This window comes from Triturus cristatus, chromosome 11 (genome assembly GCF_964204655.1).
Source record: "Triturus cristatus chromosome 11, aTriCri1.1, whole genome shotgun sequence".
In the NCBI taxonomy this organism is placed as follows: Eukaryota; Metazoa; Chordata; class Amphibia; order Caudata; family Salamandridae; genus Triturus; species Triturus cristatus.
In genome coordinates, this window is record NC_140594.1 from 751,142,299 (window position 1) to 751,159,578 (window position 17,280).

A 17,280-nucleotide genomic window follows, 5' to 3' on the forward strand; every position below is an offset into this window, starting at 1 on the left:
GTCTTAACTCTTACTCTGGCCTAATAGCTACTGTCTTAACTCTTACTCTGGCCTAATGGTTAAGTTCTTGGACTCTTACTCTGGCCTCATAGCTACTGTCTTAACTCTTACTCTGGCCTCATAGCTACAGTCTTAACTCTTACTCTGGCCTAATAGCTACTGTCTTAACTCTTACTCTGGCCTCATAGCTACTGTCTTAACACTTACTCTGGCCTCATAGCTACTGTCTTAACTCTTACTCTGGCCTCGTAGCTACTGTCTTAACTCTTAATCTGGCCTCATAGCTACAGTCTTAACTCTTACTCTGGCCTCATAGCTACTGTCTTAACTCGTACTCTGGCCTAATGGTTAAGGTCTTGGACTCTTACTCTGGCCTCATAGCTACTGTCTTAACTCTTACTCTGGCCTAATGGTTATGGTCTTGGACTCTTACTCTGGCCTCATAGCTACTGTCTTAACTCTTACTCTGGCCTAATGGTTAAGGTCTTGGACTCTTACTCTGGCCTCATAGCTACTGTCTTAACTCTTACTCTGGCCTCATAGCTACTGTCTTAACTCTTACTCTGGCCTCATAGGTACTGTCTTAACTCTTACTCTGGCCTAATAGTTACTGTCTTAACTCTTACTCTGGCCTCATAGCTACTGTCTTAACACTTACTCTGGCCTCATAGCTACTGTCTTAACTCTTACTCTGGCCTCATTGCTACTGTCTTAACTCTTAATCTGGCCTCATAGCTACAGTCTTAACTCTTACTCTGGCCTCATAGCTACTGTCTTAACTCGTACTCTGGCCTAATGGTTAAGGTCTTGGACTCTTACTCTGGCCTCATAGCTACTGTCTTAACTCTTACTCTGGCCTAATGGTTAAGGTCTTGGACTCTTACTCTGGCCTCATAGCTACTGTCTTAACTCTTACTCTGGCCTAATGGTTAAGGTCTTGGACTCTTACTCTGGCCTCATAGCAACTGTCTTAACTCTTACTCTGGCCTCATAGCTACTGTCTTAACTCTTACTCTGGCCTAATGGTTAAGGTATTGGACTCTTACTCTGGCCTCATAGCTACTGTCTTAACTCTTACTCTGGCCTCATAGCTACTGTCTTAACTCTTACTCTGGCATCATAGCTACTGTCTTAACTCTTACTCTGGCCTAATGGTTAAGGTCTTGGACTCTTACTCTGGCCTCATAGCTACTGTCTTAACTCTTACTCTGGCCTCATAGCTACTGTCTTAACTCTTAATCTGGCCTAATGGTTAAGGTCTTGGACTCTTACTCTGGCCTCACAGCTACTGTCTTAACTCTTACTCTGGCCTAATGGTTAAGGTCTTGGACTCTTACTCTGGCCTCATAGCTACTGTCTTAACTCTTACTCTGGCCTCATAGCTACTGTCTTAAATCTTACTCTGGCCTCAAAGCTACTGTCTTAACTCTTACTCTGGCCTCATGGTTAAGGTCTTGGACTCTTACTCTGGTGTCATAGCTACTGTCTTAACTCTTACTCTGGCCTCATAGCTACTGTCTTAACTCTTACTCTGGCCTAATAGCTACTGTCTTAACTCTTACTCTGACCTCATAGCTACTGTCTTAACTCTTACTCTGGCCTAATGGTTAAGGTCTTGGACTCTTACTCTGGCCTCATAGCTACTGTCTTAACTCTTACTCTGGCCTCATAGCTACTGTCTTAACTCTTACTCTGGCCTAATGGTTAAGGTCTTGGACTCTTACTCTGGCCTCATAGCTACTGTCTTAACTCTTACTCTGGCCTCATAGCTACTGTCTTAACTCTTACTCTGGCCTAATGGTTAAGGTCTTGGACTCTTACTCTGGCCGAATAGCTACTGTCTTAACTCTTACTCTGGCCTCATAGCTACTGTCTTAACTCTTTCTCTGGCTTAATAGCTACTGTCTTAACTCTTACTCTGGCCTAATAGCTACTGTCTTAACTCTTACTCTGGCCTCATAGCTACTGTCTTAACACTTACTCTGGCCTCATAGCTACTGTCTTAACTCTTACTCTGGCCTAATGGTTAAGGTCTTGGACTCTTACTCTGGCCTAATAGCTACTGTCTTAACTCTTACTCTGGCCTCATAGCTACTGTCTTAACTCTTACTCTGGCCTAATAGCTACTGTCTTAACTCTTACTCTGGCCTAATAGCTACTGTCTTAACTCTTACTCTGGCCTAATGGTTAAGTTCTTGGACTCTTACTCTGGCCTCATAGCTACTGTCTTAACTCTTACTCTGGCCTAATAGCTACTGTCTTAACTCTTACTCTGGCCTAATAGCTACTGTCTTAACTCTTACTCTGGCCTCATAGCTACTGTCTTAACACTTACTCTGGCCTCATAGATACTGTCTTAACTCTTACTCTGGCCTAATGGTTAAGGTCTTGGACTCTTACTCTGGCCTCATAGCTACTGTCTTAACTCTTACTCTGGCCTAATAGCTACTGGCTTAACTCTTACTCTGGCCTAATAGCTACTGTCTTAACTCTTACTCTGGCCTCAAAGCTACTGTCTTAACTCTTACTATGGCCTAATGGTTAAGGTATTGAACTCTTACGCTGGCCTCATAGCTACTGTCTTAACTCTTACTCTGGCCTCATAGCTACTGTCTTAACACTTACTCTGGCCTAATAGCTACTGTCTTAACTCTTACTCTGGCCTCATAGCTACTGTTTTAACTCTTACTTTGGCCTCATAGCTACTGTCTTAACTCTTACTCTGGCCTAATGGTTAAGGTCTTGGACTCTAACTCTGGCCTCATAGCTACTGTCTTAACTCTTACTCTGGCCTCATAGCTACTGTCCTAACTCTTACTCTGGCCTAATGGTTAAGGTATTGGACTCTTACTCTGGCCTCATAGCTACTGTCTTAACTCTTACTCTGGCCTCATAGCTACTGTCTTAACTCTTACTCTGGCATCATAGCTACTGTCTTAACTCTTACTCTGGCCTAATGGTTAAGGTCTTGGACTCTTACTCTGGCCTCATAGCTACTGTCTTAACTCTTACTCTGGCCTCATATCTACTGTCTTAACTCTTAATCTGGCCTAATGGTTAAGGTCTTGGACTCTTACTCTGGCCTCACAGCTACTGTCTTAACTCTTACTCTGGCCTCATAGCTACTGTCTTAACTCTTACTTTGGCCTAATAGCTACTGTCTTAACTCTTACTCTGGCCTAATGGTTAAGGTCTTGGACTCTTACTCTGGCCTCATAGCTACTGTCTTAACTCTTACTCTGGCCTCAAAGCTACTGTCTTAAATCTTACTCTGGCCTCAAAGCTACTGTCTTAACTCTTACTCTGGCCTAATGGTTAAGGTCTTGGACTCTTACTCTGGCCTCATAGCTACTGTCTTAACTCTTACTCTGGCCTCATAGCTACTGTCTTAACTCTTACTCTGGCCTAATGGTTAAGGTCTTGGACTCTTACTCTGGCCTCATAGCAACTGTCTTAACTCTTACTCTGGCCTCATAGCTACTGTCTTAACTCTTACTCTGGCCTAATGGTTAAGGTATTGGACTCTTACTCTGGCCTCATAGCTACTGTCTTAACTCTTACTCTGGCCTCATAGCTACTGTCTTAACTCTTACTCTGGCATCATAGCTACTGTCTTAACTCTTACTCTGGCCTAATGGTTAAGGTCTTGGACTCTTACGCTAGCCTCATAGCTACTGTTTTAACTCTTACTCTGGCCTCATAGCTACTGTCTTAACTCTTAATCTGGCCTAATGGTTAAGGTCTTGGACTCTTACTCTGGCCTCACAGCTACTGTCTTAACTCTTACTCTGGCCTCATAGCTACTGTCTTAACTCTTACTTTGGCCTCATAGCTACTGTCTTAACTCGTACTCTGGCCTAATGGTTAAGGTCTTGGACTCTTACTCTGGCCTCATAGCTACTGTCTTAACTATTACTCTGGCCTAATGGTTAAGGTCTTGGACTCTTACTCTGGCCTCATAGCTACTGTCTTAACTCTTACTCTGGCCTCATAGCTACTGTCTTAAATCTTACTCTGGCCTCAAAGCTACTGTCTTAACTCTTACTCTGGCCTAATGGTTAGTGTGTTGGACTCTTACTCTGGTGTCATAGCTACTGTCTTAACTCTTACTCTGGCCTCATAGCTACTGTCTTAACTCTTACTCTGGCCTAATAGCTACTGTCTTAACTCTTACTCTGACCTCATAGCTACTGTCTTAACTCTTACTCTGGCCTAATGGTTAAGGTCTTGGACTCTTACTCTGGCCTCATAGCTACTGTCTTAACTCTTACTCTGGCCTCATAGCTACTGTCTTAACTCTTACTCTGGCCTAATGGTTAAGGTCTTGGACTCTTACTCTGGCCTCATAGCTACTGTCTTAACTCTTACTCTGGCCTCATACCTACTGTCTTAACTCTTACTCTGGCCTAATGGTTAAGGTCTTGAACTCTTACTCTGGCCGAATAGCTACTGTCTTAACTCTTACTCTGGCCTCATAGCTACTGTCTTAACTCTTTCTCTGGCTTAATAGCTACTGTCTTAACTCTTACTCTGGCCTAATAGCTACTGTCTTAACTCTTACTCTGGCCTCATAGCTACTGTCTTAACACTTACTCTGGCCTCATAGCTACTGTCTTAACTCTTACTCTGGCCTAATGGTTAAGGTCTTGGACTCTTACTCTGGCCTAATAGCTACTGTCTTAACTCTTACTCTGGCCTCATAGCTACTGTCTTAACTCTTACTCTGGCCTAATAGCTACTGTCTTAACTCTTACTCTGGCCTAATAGCTACTGTCTTAACTCTTACTCTGGCCTAATGGTTAAGTTCTTGGACTCTTACTCTGGCCTCATAGCTACTGTCTTAACTCTTACTCTGGCCTCATAGCTACTGTCTTAACTCTTACTCTGGCCTAATAGCTACTGTCTTAACTCTTACTTTGGCCTAATAGCTACTGTCTTAACTCTTACTCTAGCCTAATGGTTAAGGTCTTGGACTCTTATTCTGGCCTCAAAGCTACTGTCTTAACTCTTACTCTGGCCTCATAGCTACTGTCTTAACTCTTACTCTGGCCTCATAGCTACTGTCTTAACTCTTACTCTGGCCTTATGGTTAAGGTCTTGGACTCTTACTCTGGCCTCATAGCTACTGTCTTAACTCTTACTCTGGCCTCATAGCTACTGTCTTAACTCTTACTCTGGCCTAATGGTTAAGGTCTTGGACTCTTACTCTGGCCGAAACGCTACTGTCTTAACTCTTACTCTGGCCTCATAGCTACTGTCTTAACTCTTACTCTGGCTTAATAGCTACTGTCTTAACTCTTACTCTGGCCTAATAGCTACTGTCTTAACTCTTACTCTGGCCTCATAGCTACTGTCTTAACTCTTACTCTGGCCTCATAGCTACTGTCTTAACTCTTACTCTGGCCTAATGGTTAAGGTCTTGGACTCTTACTCTGGCCTCATAGCTACTGTCTTAACTCTTACTCTGGCCTCATAGCTACTGTCTTAACTCTTACTCTGGCCTAATAGCTACTGTCTTAACTCTTACTCTGGCCTAATAGCTACTGTCTTAACTCTTACTCTGGCCTAATGGTTAAGGTCTTAACTCTTACTCTGGCCTCATAGCTACTGTCTTAACTCTTAATCTGGCCTCATAGCTACTGTCCTAACTCTTACTCTGGCCTCATAGCTACTGTCTTAACTCGTACTCTGGCCTAATGGTTAAGGTATTGGACTCTTACTCTGGCCTCATAGCTACTGTCTTAACTCTTACTCTGGCCTCATAGCTACTGTCTTAACTCTTACTCTGGCCTAATGGTTAAGGTCTTGGACTCTTACTCTGGCCTCATAGCTACTGTCTTAACTCTTACTCTGGCCTCATAGCTACTGTCTTAACTCTTACTCTGGCCTAATGGTTAAGGTCTTGGACTCTTACTCTGGCCTCATAGCTACTGTCTTAACTCTTACTCTGGCCTCATAGCTACTGTCTTAACTCTTACTCTGGCCTAATAGCTACTGTCTTACCTCTTACTCTGGCCTAATGGTTAAGGTCTTGGACTCTTACTCTGGCCTCATAGCTACTGTCTTAACTCTTACTCTGGCCTAATAGCTACTGTCTTAACTCTTACTCTGGCCTCATAGCTACTGTCTTAACTCTTACTCTGGCCTCATAGCTACTGTCTTAACACTTACTTTGGCCTCATAGATTCTGTCTTAACTCTTACTCTGGCCTAATGGTTAAGGTCTTGGACTCTTACTCTGGCCTCATAGCTACTGTCTTAACTCTTACTCTGGCCTAATAGCTACTGTCTTAACTCTTACTCTGGCCTAAGAGCTACTGTCTTAACTCTTACTCTGGCCTCATAGCTACTGTCTTAACTCTTACTATGGCCTCATAGCTACTGTCTTAACTCTTATTCTGGCCTAATGGTTAAGGTCTTGGACTCTTACTCTGGCCTCATAGCTACTGTCTTAACTCTTACTCTGGCCTCATAGCTACTGTCTTAACTCTTACTCTGGCCTAATGGTTAAGGTCTTGCACTCTTACTCTGGCCGAATAGCTACTGTCTTAACTCTTACTCTGGCCTCATAGCTACTGTTTTAACTCTTACTCTGGCTTAATAGCTACTGTCTTAACTCTTACTCTGGCCTAATAGCTACTGTCTTAACTCTTACTCTGGCCTCATAGCTACTGTCTTAACTCTTACTCTGGCCTAATGGTTAAGGTCTTGGACTCTTACTCTGGCCTCATAGCTACTGTCTTAACTCTTACTCTGGCCTCATAGCTACTGTCTTAACTCTTACTCTGGCCTAATAGCTACTGTCTTAACTCTTACTCTGGCCTAATAGCTACTGTCTTAACTCTTACTCTGGCCTAATGGTTAAGGTCTTAACTCTTACTCTGGCCTCATAGCTACTGTCTTAACTCTTAATCTGGCCTCATAGCTACTGTCCTAACTCTTACTCTGGCCTCATAGCTACTGTCTTAACTTGTACTCTGGCCTAATGGTTAAGGTATTGGACTCTTACTCTGGCCTCATAGCTACTGTCTTAACTCTTACTCTGGCCTCATAGCTACTGTCTTAACGCTTACTCTGGCCTAATGGTTAAGGTCTTGGACTCTTACTCTGGCCTCATAGCTACTGTCTTAACTCTTACTCTGGCCTCATAGCTACTGTCTTAACTCTTACTCTGGCCTAATGGTTAAGGTCTTGGACTCTTACTCTGGCCTCATAGCTACTGTCTTAACTCTTACTCTGGCCTCATAGCTACTGTCTTAACTCTTACTCTGGCCTAATAGCTACTGTCTTACCTCTTACTCTGGCCTAATGGTTAAGGTCTTGGACTCTTACTCTGGCCTCATAGCTACTGTCTTAACTCTTACTCTGGCCTAATAGCTACTGTCTTAACTCTTACTCTGGCCTCATAGCTACTGTCTTAACTCTTACTCTGGCCTCATAGCTACTGTCTTAACACTTACTCTGGCCTCATAGATACTGTCTTAACTCTTACTATGGCCTAATGGTTAAGGTCTTGGACTCTTACTCTGGCCTCATAGCTACTGTCTTAACTCTTACTCTGGCCTAATAGCTACTGTCTTAACTCTTACTCTGGCCTAATAGCTACTGTCTTAACTCTTACTCTGGCCTCATAGCTACTGTCTTAACTCTTACTATGGCCTAATGGTTAAGGTCTTGGACTCTTACTCTGGCCTCATAGCTACTGTCTTAACTCTTACTCTGGCCTCATAGCTACTGTCTTAACTCTTACTCTGGCCTAATAGCTACTGTCTTAACTCTTACTCTGGCCTCATAGCTACTGTCTTAACTCTTACTATGGCCTAATGGTTAAGGTCTTGGACTCTTACTCTGGCCTCATAGCTACTGTCTTAACTCTTACTCTGGCCTCATAGCTACTGTCTTAACACTTACTCTGGCCTAATAGCTACTGTCTTAACTCTTACTCTGGCCTCATAGCTACTGTTTTAACTCTTACTTTGGCCTCATAGCTACTGTCTTAACTCTTACTCTGGCCTAATGGTTAAGGTCTTGGACTCTTACTCTGGCCTCATAGCTACTGTCTTAACTATTACTCTGGCCTAATGGTTAGTGTCTTGGACTCTTACTCTGGTGTCATAGCTACTGTCTTAACTCTTACTCTGGCCTCATAGCTACTGTCTTAACTCTTACTCTGGCCTAATAGCTACTGTCTTAACTCTTACTCTGACCTCATAGCTACTGTCTTAACTCTTACTCTGGCCTAATGGTTAAGGTCTTGGACTCTTACTCTGGCCTCATAGCTACTGTCTTAACTCTTACTCTGGCCTCATAGCTACTGTCTTAACTCTTACTCTGGCCTAATGGTTAAGGTCTTGGACTCTTACTCTGGCCTCATAGCTACTGTCTTAACTCTTACTCTGGCCTCATAGCTACTGTCTTAACTCTTACTCTGGCCTAATGGTTAAGGTCTTGAACTCTTACTCTGGCCGAATAGCTACTGTCTTAACTCTTACTCTGGCCTCATAGCTACTGTCGTAACTCTTTCTCTGGCTTAATAGCTACTGTCTTAACTCTTACTCTGGCCTAATAGCTACTGTCTTAACTCTTACTCTGGCCTCATAGCTACTGTCTTAACACTTACTCTGGCCTCATAGCTACTGTCTTAACTCTTACTCTGGCCTAATGGTTAAGGTCTTGGACTCTTACTCTGGCCTAATAGCTACTGTCTTAACTCTTACTCTGGCCTCGTAGCTACTGTCTTAACTCTTACTCTGGCCTAATAGCTACTGTCTTAACTCTTACTCTGGCCTAATAGCTACTGTCTTAACTCTTACTCTGGCCTAATGGTTAAGTTCTTGGACTCTTACTCTGGCCTCATAGCTACTGTCTTAACTCTTACTCTGGCCTCATAGCTACTGTCTTAACTCTTACTCTGGCCTAATAGCTACTGTCTTAACTCTTACTCTGGCCTCATAGCTACTGTCTTAACACTTACTCTGGCCTCATAGCTACTGTCTTAACTCTTACTCTGGCCTCGTAGCTACTGTCTTAACTCTTAATATGGCCTCATAGCTACAGTCTTAACTCTTACTCTGGCCTCATAGCTACTGTCTTAACTCGTACTCTGGCCTAATGGTTAAGGTCTTGGACTCTTACTCTGGCCTCATAGCTACTGTCTTAACTCTTACTCTGGCCTAATGGTTATGGTCTTGGACTCTTACTCTGGCCTCATAGCTACTGTCTTAACTCTTACTCTGGCCTAATGGTTAAGGTCTTGGACTCTTACTCTGGCCTCATAGCTACTGTCTTAACTCTTACTCTGGCCTCATAGCTACTGTCTTAACTCTTACTCTGGCCTCATAGGTACTGTCTTAACTCTTACTCTGGCCTAATAGCTACTGTCTTAACTCTTACTCTGGCCTCATAGCTACTGTCTTAACACTTACTCTGGCCTCATAGCTACTGTCTTAACTCTTACTCTGGCCTCATTGCTACTGTCTTAACTCTTAATCTGGCCTCATAGCTACAGTCTTAACTCTTACTCTGGCCTCATAGCTACTGTCTTAACTCGTACTCTGGCCTAATGGTTAAGGTCTTGGACTCTTACTCTGGCCTCATAGCTACTGTCTTAACTCTTACTCTGGCCTCATAGCTACTGTCTTAACTCGTACTCTGGCCTAATGGTTAAGGTCTTGGACTCTTACTCTGGCCTCATAGCTACTGTCTTAACTCTTACTCTGGCCTCATAGCTACTGTCTTAACTCTTACTCTGGCATCATAGCTACTGTCTTAACTCTTACTCTGGCCTAATGGTTAAGGTCTTGGACTCTTACTCTGGCCTCATAGCTACTGTCTTAACTCTTACTCTGGCCTCATAGCTACTGTCTTAACTCTTAATCTGGCCTAATGGTTAAGGTCTTGGACTCTTACTCTGGCCTCACAGCTACTGTCTTAACTCTTACTCTGGCCTAATGGTTAAGGTCTTGGACTCTTACTCTGGCCTCATAGCTACTGTCTTAACTCTTACTCTGGCCTCATAGCTACTGTCTTAAATCTTACTCTGGCCTCAAAGCTACTGTCTTAACTCTTACTCTGGCCTCATGGTTAAGGTCTTGGACTCTTACTCTGGTGTCATAGCTACTGTCTTAACTCTTACTCTGGCCTCATAGCTACTGTCTTAACTCTTACTCTGGCCTAATAGCTACTGTCCTAACTCTTACTCTGACCTCATAGCTACTGTCTTAACTCTTACTCTGGCCTAATGGTTAAGGTCTTGGACTCTTACTCTGGCCTCATAGCTACTGTCTTAACTCTTACTCTGGCCTCATAGCTACTGTCTTAACTCTTACTCTGGCCTAATGGTTAAGGTCTTGGACTCTTACTCTGGCCTCATAGCTACTGTCTTAACTCTTACTCTGGCCTCATAGCTACTGTCTTAACTCTTACTCTGGCCTAATGGTTAAGGTCTTGGACTCTTACTCTGGCCGAATAGCTACTGTCTTAACTCTTACTCTGGCCTCATAGCTACTGTCTTAACTCTTTCTCTGGCTTAATAGCTACTGTCTTAACTCTTACTCTGGCCTAATAGCTACTGTCTTAACTCTTACTCTGGCCTAATGGTTAAGGTCTTGGACTCTTACTCTGGCCTAATAGCTACTGTCTTAACTCTTACTCTGGCCTCATAGCTACCTTCTTAACTCTTACTCTGGCCTAATAGCTACTGTCTTAACTCTTACTCTGGCCTAATAGCTACTGCCTTAACTCTTACTCTGGCCTAATGGTTAAGTTCTTGGACTCTTACTCTGGCCTCATAGCTACTGTCTTAACTCTTACTCTGGCCTCATAGCTACTGTCTTAACTCTTACTCTGGCCTAATAGCTACTGTCTTAACTCTTACTCTGGCCTCATAGCTACTGTCTTAACACTTACTCTGGCCTCATAGCTACTGTCTTAACTCTTACTCTGGCCTCATAGCTACTGTCTTAACTCTTAATCTGGCCTGATAGCTACTGTCTTAACTCGTACTCTGGCCTAATGGTTAAGGTCTTGGACTCTTACTCTGGCCTCATAGCTACTGTCTTCACTCTTACTCTGGCCTAATGGTTAAGGTCTTGGACTCTTACTCTGGCCTCATAGCTACTGTCTTAACTCTTACTCTGGCCTAATGGTTAAGGTCTTGGACTCTTACTCTGGCCTCATAGCTACTGTCTTAACTCTTACTCTGGCCTCATAGCTACTGTCTTAACTCTTACTCTGGCCTCATAGGTACTGTCTTAACTCTTACTCTGGCCTAATAGCTACTGTCTTAACTCTTACTCTGGCCTCATAGCTACTGTCTTAACACTTACTCTGGCCTCATAGCTACTGTCTTAACTCTTACTCTGGCCTCATTGCTACTGTCTTAACTCTTAATCTGGCCTCATAGCTACAGTCTTAACTCTTACTCTGGCCTCATAGCTACTGTCTTAACTCGTACTCTGGCCTAATGGTTAAGGTCTTGGACTCTTACTCTGGCCTCATAGCTACTGTCTTAACTCTTACTCTGGCCTAATGGTTAAGGTCTTGGACTCTTACTCTGGCCTCATAGCTACTGTCTTAACTCTTACTCTGGCCTAATGGTTAAGGTCTTGGACTCTTACTCTGGCCTCATAGCTACTGTCTTAACTCTTACTCTGGCCTCATAGCTACTGTCTTAACTCTTACTCTGGCCTAATGGTTAAGGTCTTGGACTCTTACTCTGGCCTCATAGCTACTGTCTTAACTCTTACTCTGGCCTAATAGCTACTGTCTTAACTCTTACTCTGGCCTAATGGTTAAGGTATTGGACTCTTACTCTGGCCTCATAGCTACTGTCTTAACTCTTACTCTGGCCTCATAGCTACTGTCTTAACTCTTACTCTGGCATCATAGCTACTGTCTTAACTCTTACTCTGGCCTAATGGTTAAGGTCTTGGACTCTTACTCTGGCCTCATAGCTACTGTCTTAACTCTTACTCTGGCCTCATAGCTACTGTCTTAACTCTTAATCTGGCCTAATGGTTAAGGTCTTGGACTCTTACTCTGGCCTCACAGCTACTGTCTTAACTCTTACTCTGGCCTAATGGTTAAGGTCTTGGACTCTTACTCTGGCCTCATAGCTACTGTCTTAACTCTTACTCTGGCCTCATAGCTACTGTCTTAAATCTTACTCTGGCCTCAAAGCTACTGTCTTAACTCTTACTCTGGCCTCATGCTTAAGGTCTTGGACTCTTACTCTGGTGTCATAGCTACTGTCTTAACTCTTACTCTGGCCTCATAGCTACTGTCTTAACTCTTACTCTGGCCTAATAGCTACTGTCTTAACTCTTACTCTGGCCTAATAGCTACTGTCTTAACTCTTACTCTGGCCTAATAGCTACTGTCTTAACTCTTACTCTGGCCTAATGGTTAAGTTCTTGGACTCTTACTCTGGCCTCATAGCTACTGTCTTAACTCTTACTCTGGCCTAATAGCTACTGTCTTAACTCTTACTCTGGCCTAATAGCTACTGTCTTAACTCTTACTCTGGCCTCATAGCTACTGTCTTAACACTTACTCTGGCCTCATAGATACTGTCTTAACTCTTACTCTGGCCTAATGGTTAAGGTCTTGGACTCTTACTCTGGCCTCATAGCTACTGTCTTAACTCTTACTCTGGCCTAATAGCTACTGGCTTAACTCTTACTCTGGCCTAATAGCTACTGTCTTAACTCTTACTCTGGCCTCATAGCTACTGTCTTAACTCTTACTATGGCCTAATGGTTAAGGTATTGAACTCTTACGCTGGCCTCATAGCTACTGTCTTAACTCTTACTCTGGCCTCATAGCTACTGTCTTAACACTTACTCTGGCCTAATAGCTACTGTCTTAACTCTTACTCTGGCCTCATAGCTACTGTTTTAACTCTTACTTTGGCCTCATAGCTACTGTCTTAACTCTTACTCTGGCCTAATGGTTAAGGTCTTGGACTCTAACTCTGGCCTCATAGCTACTGTCTTAACTCTTACTCTGGCCTCATAGCTACTGTCCTAACTCTTACTCTGGCCTAATGGTTAAGGTATTGGACTCTTACTCTGGCCTCATAGCTACTGTCTTAACTCTTACTCTGGCCTCATAGCTACTGTCTTAACTCTTACTCTGGCATCATAGCTACTGTCTTAACTCTTACTCTGGCCTAATGGTTAAGGTCTTGGACTCTTACTCTGGCCTCATAGCTACTGTCTTAACTCTTACTCTGGCCTCATATCTACTGTCTTAACTCTTAATCTGGCCTAATGGTTAAGGTCTTGGACTCTTACTCTGGCCTCACAGCTACTGTCTTAACTCTTACTCTGGCCTCATAGCTACTGTCTTAACTCTTACTTTGGCCTAATAGCTACTGTCTTAACTCTTACTCTGGCCTAATGGTTAAGGTCTTGGACTCTTACTCTGGCCTCATAGCTACTGTCTTAACTCTTACTCTGGCCTCAAAGCTACTGTCTTAAATCTTACTCTGGCCTCAAAGCTACTGTCTTAACTCTTACTCTGGCCTAATGGTTAAGGTCTTGGACTCTTACTCTGGCCTCATAGCTACTGTCTTAACTCTTACTCTGGCCTCATAGCTACTGTCTTAACTCTTACTCTGGCCTAATGGTTAAGGTCTTGGACTCTTACTCTGGCCTCATAGCAACTGTCTTAACTCTTACTCTGGCCTCATAGCTACTGTCTTAACTCTTACTCTGGCCTAATGGTTAAGGTATTGGACTCTTACTCTGGCCTCATAGCTACTGTCTTAACTCTTACTCTGGCCTCATAGCTACTGTCTTAACTCTTACTCTGGCATCATAGCTACTGTCTTAACTCTTACTCTGGCCTAATGGTTAAGGTCTTGGACTCTTACGCTGGCCTCATAGCTACTGTTTTAACTCTTACTCTGGCCTCATAGCTACTGTCTTAACTCTTAATCTGGCCTAATGGTTAAGGTCTTGGACTCTTACTCTGGCCTCACAGCTACTGTCTTAACTCTTACTCTGGCCTCATAGCTACTGTCTTAACTCTTACTTTGGCCTCATAGCTACTGTCTTAACTCGTACTCTGGCCTAATGGTTAAGGTCTTGGACTCTTACTCTGGCCTCATAGCTACTGTCTTAACTATTACTCTGGCCTAATGGTTAAGGTCTTGGACTCTTACTCTGGCCTCATAGCTACTGTCTTAACTCTTACTCTGGCCTCATAGCTACTGTCTTAAATCTTACTCTGGCCTCAAAGCTACTGTCTTAACTCTTACTCTGGCCTAATGGTTAGTGTGTTGGACTCTTACTCTGGTGTCATAGCTACTGTCTTAACTCTTACTCTGGCCTCATAGCTACTGTCTTAACTCTTACTCTGGCCTAATAGCTACTGTCTTAACTCTTACTCTGACCTCATAGCTACTGTCTTAACTCTTACTCTGGCCTAATGGTTAAGGTCTTGGACTCTTACTCTGGCCTCATAGCTACTGTCTTAACTCTTACTCTGGCCTCATAGCTACTGTCTTAACTCTTACTCTGGCCTAATGGTTAAGGTCTTGGACTCTTACTCTGGCCTCATAGCTACTGTCTTAACTCTTACTCTGGCCTCATACCTACTGTCTTAACTCTTACTCTGGCCTAATGGTTAAGGTCTTGAACTCTTACTCTGGCCGAATAGCTACTGTCTTAACTCTTACTCTGGCCTCATAGCTACTGTCTTAACTCTTTCTCTGGCTTAATAGCTACTGTCTTAACTCTTACTCTGGCCTAATAGCTACTGTCTTAACTCTTACTCTGGCCTCATAGCTACTGTCTTAACACTTACTCTGGCCTCATAGCTACTGTCTTAACTCTTACTCTGGCCTAATGGTTAAGGTCTTGGACTCTTACTCTGGCCTAATAGCTACTGTCTTAACTCTTACTCTGGCCTCATAGCTACTGTCTTAACTCTTACTCTGGCCTAATAGCTACTGTCTTAACTCTTACTCTGGCCTAATAGCTACTGTCTTAACTCTTACTCTGGCCTAATGGTTAAGTTCTTGGACTCTTACTCTGGCCTCATAGCTACTGTCTTAACTCTTACTCTGGCCTCATAGCTACTGTCTTAACTCTTACTCTGGCCTAATAGCTACTGTCTTAACTCTTACTTTGGCCTAATAGCTACTGTCTTAACTCTTACTCTAGCCTAATGGTTAAGGTCTTGGACTCTTACTCTGGCCTCATAGCTACTGTCTTAACTCTTACTCTGGCCTCATAGCTACTGTCTTAAATCTTACTCTGGCCTCAAAGCTACTGTCTTAACTCTTACTCTGGCCTAATGGTTAGTGTCTTGGACTCTTACTCTGGTGTCATAGCTACTGTCTTAACTCTTACTCTGGCCTCATAGCTACTGTCTTAACTCTTACTCTGGCCTAATAGCTACTGTCTTAACTCTTACTCTGACCTCATAGCTACTGTCTTAACTCTTACTCTGGCCTAATGGTTAAGGTCTTGGACTCTTACTCTGGCCTCATAGCTACTGTCTTAACTCTTACTCTGGCCTCATAGCTACTGTCTTAACTCTTACTCTGGCCTAATGGTTAAGGTCTTGGACTCTTACTCTGGCCTCATAGCTACTGTCTTAACTCTTACTCTGGCCTCATAGCTACTGTCTTAACTCTTACTCTGGCCTAATGGTTAAGGTCTTGAACTCTTACTCTGGCCGAATAGCTACTGTCTTAACTCTTACTCTGGCCTCATAGCTACTGTCTTAACTCTTTCTCTGGCTTAATAGCTACTGTCTTAACTCTTACTCTGGCCTAATAGCTACTGTCTTAACTCTTACTCTGGCCTCATAGCTACTGTCTTAACACTTACTCTGGCCTCATAGCTACTGTCTTAACTCTTACTCTGGCCTAATGGTTAAGGTCTTGGACTCTTACTCTGGCCTAATAGCTACTGTCTTAACTCTTACTCTGGCCTCGTAGCTACTGTCTTAACTCTTACTCTGGCCTAATAGCTACTGTCTTAACTCTTACTCTGGCCTAATAGCTACTGTCTTAACTCTTACTCTGGCCTAATGGTTAAGTTCTTGGACTCTTACTATAGCTACTGTCTTAACTCTTACTCTGGCCTAATAGCTACTGTCTTAACTCTTACTCTGGCCTCATAGCTACTGTCTTAACACTTACTCTGGCCTCATAGCTACTGTCTTAACTCTTACTCTGGCCTCGTAGCTACTGTCTTAACTCTTAATCTGGCCTCATAGCTACAGTCTTAACTCTTACTCTGGCCTCATAGCTACTGTCTTAACTCGTACTCTGGCCTAATGGTTAAGGTCTTGGACTCTTACTCTGGCCTCATAGCTACTGTCTTAACTCTTACTCTGGCCTAATGGTTATGGTCTTGGACTCCTACTCTGGCCTCATAGCTACTGTCTTAACTCTTACTCTGGCCTAATGGTTAAGGTCTTGGACTCTTACTCTGGCCTCATAGCTACTGTCTTAACTCTTACTCTGGCCTCATAGCTACTGTCTTAACTCTTACTCTGGCCTCATAGGTACTGTCTTAACTCTTACTCTGGCCTAATAGCTACTGTCTTAACTCTTACTCTGGCCTCATAGCTACTGTCTTAACACTTACTCTGGCCTCATAGCTACTGTCTTAACTCTTACTCTGGCCTCATTGCTACTGTCTTAACTCTTAATCTGGCCTCATAGCTACAGTCTTAACTCTTACTCTGGCCTCATAGCTACTGTCTTAACTCGTACTCTGGCCTAATGGTTAAGGTCTTGGACTCTTACTCTGGCCTCATAGCTACTGTCTTAACTCTTACTCTGGCCTAATGGTTAAGGTCTTGGACTCTTACTCTGGCCTCATAGCTACTGTCTTAACTCTTACTCTGGCCTAATGGTTAAGGTCTTGGACTCTTACTCTGGCCTCATAGCAACTGTCTTAACTCTTACTCTGGCCTCATAGCTACTGTCTTAACTCTTACTCTGGCCTAATGGTTAAGGTATTGGACTCTTACTCTGGCCTCATAGCTACTGTCTTAACTCTTACTCTGGCCTCATAGCTACTGTCTTAACTCTTACTCTGGCATCATAGCTACTGTCTTAACTCTTACTCTGGCCTAATGGTTAAGGTCTTGGACTCTTACTCTGGCCTCATAGCTACTGTCTTAACTCTTACTCTGGCCTCATAGCTACTGTCTTAACTCTTAATCTGGCCTAATGGTTAAGGTCTTGGACTCTTACTCTGGCCTCACAGCTACTGTCTTAACTCTTACTCTGGCCTAATGGTTAAGGTCTTGGACT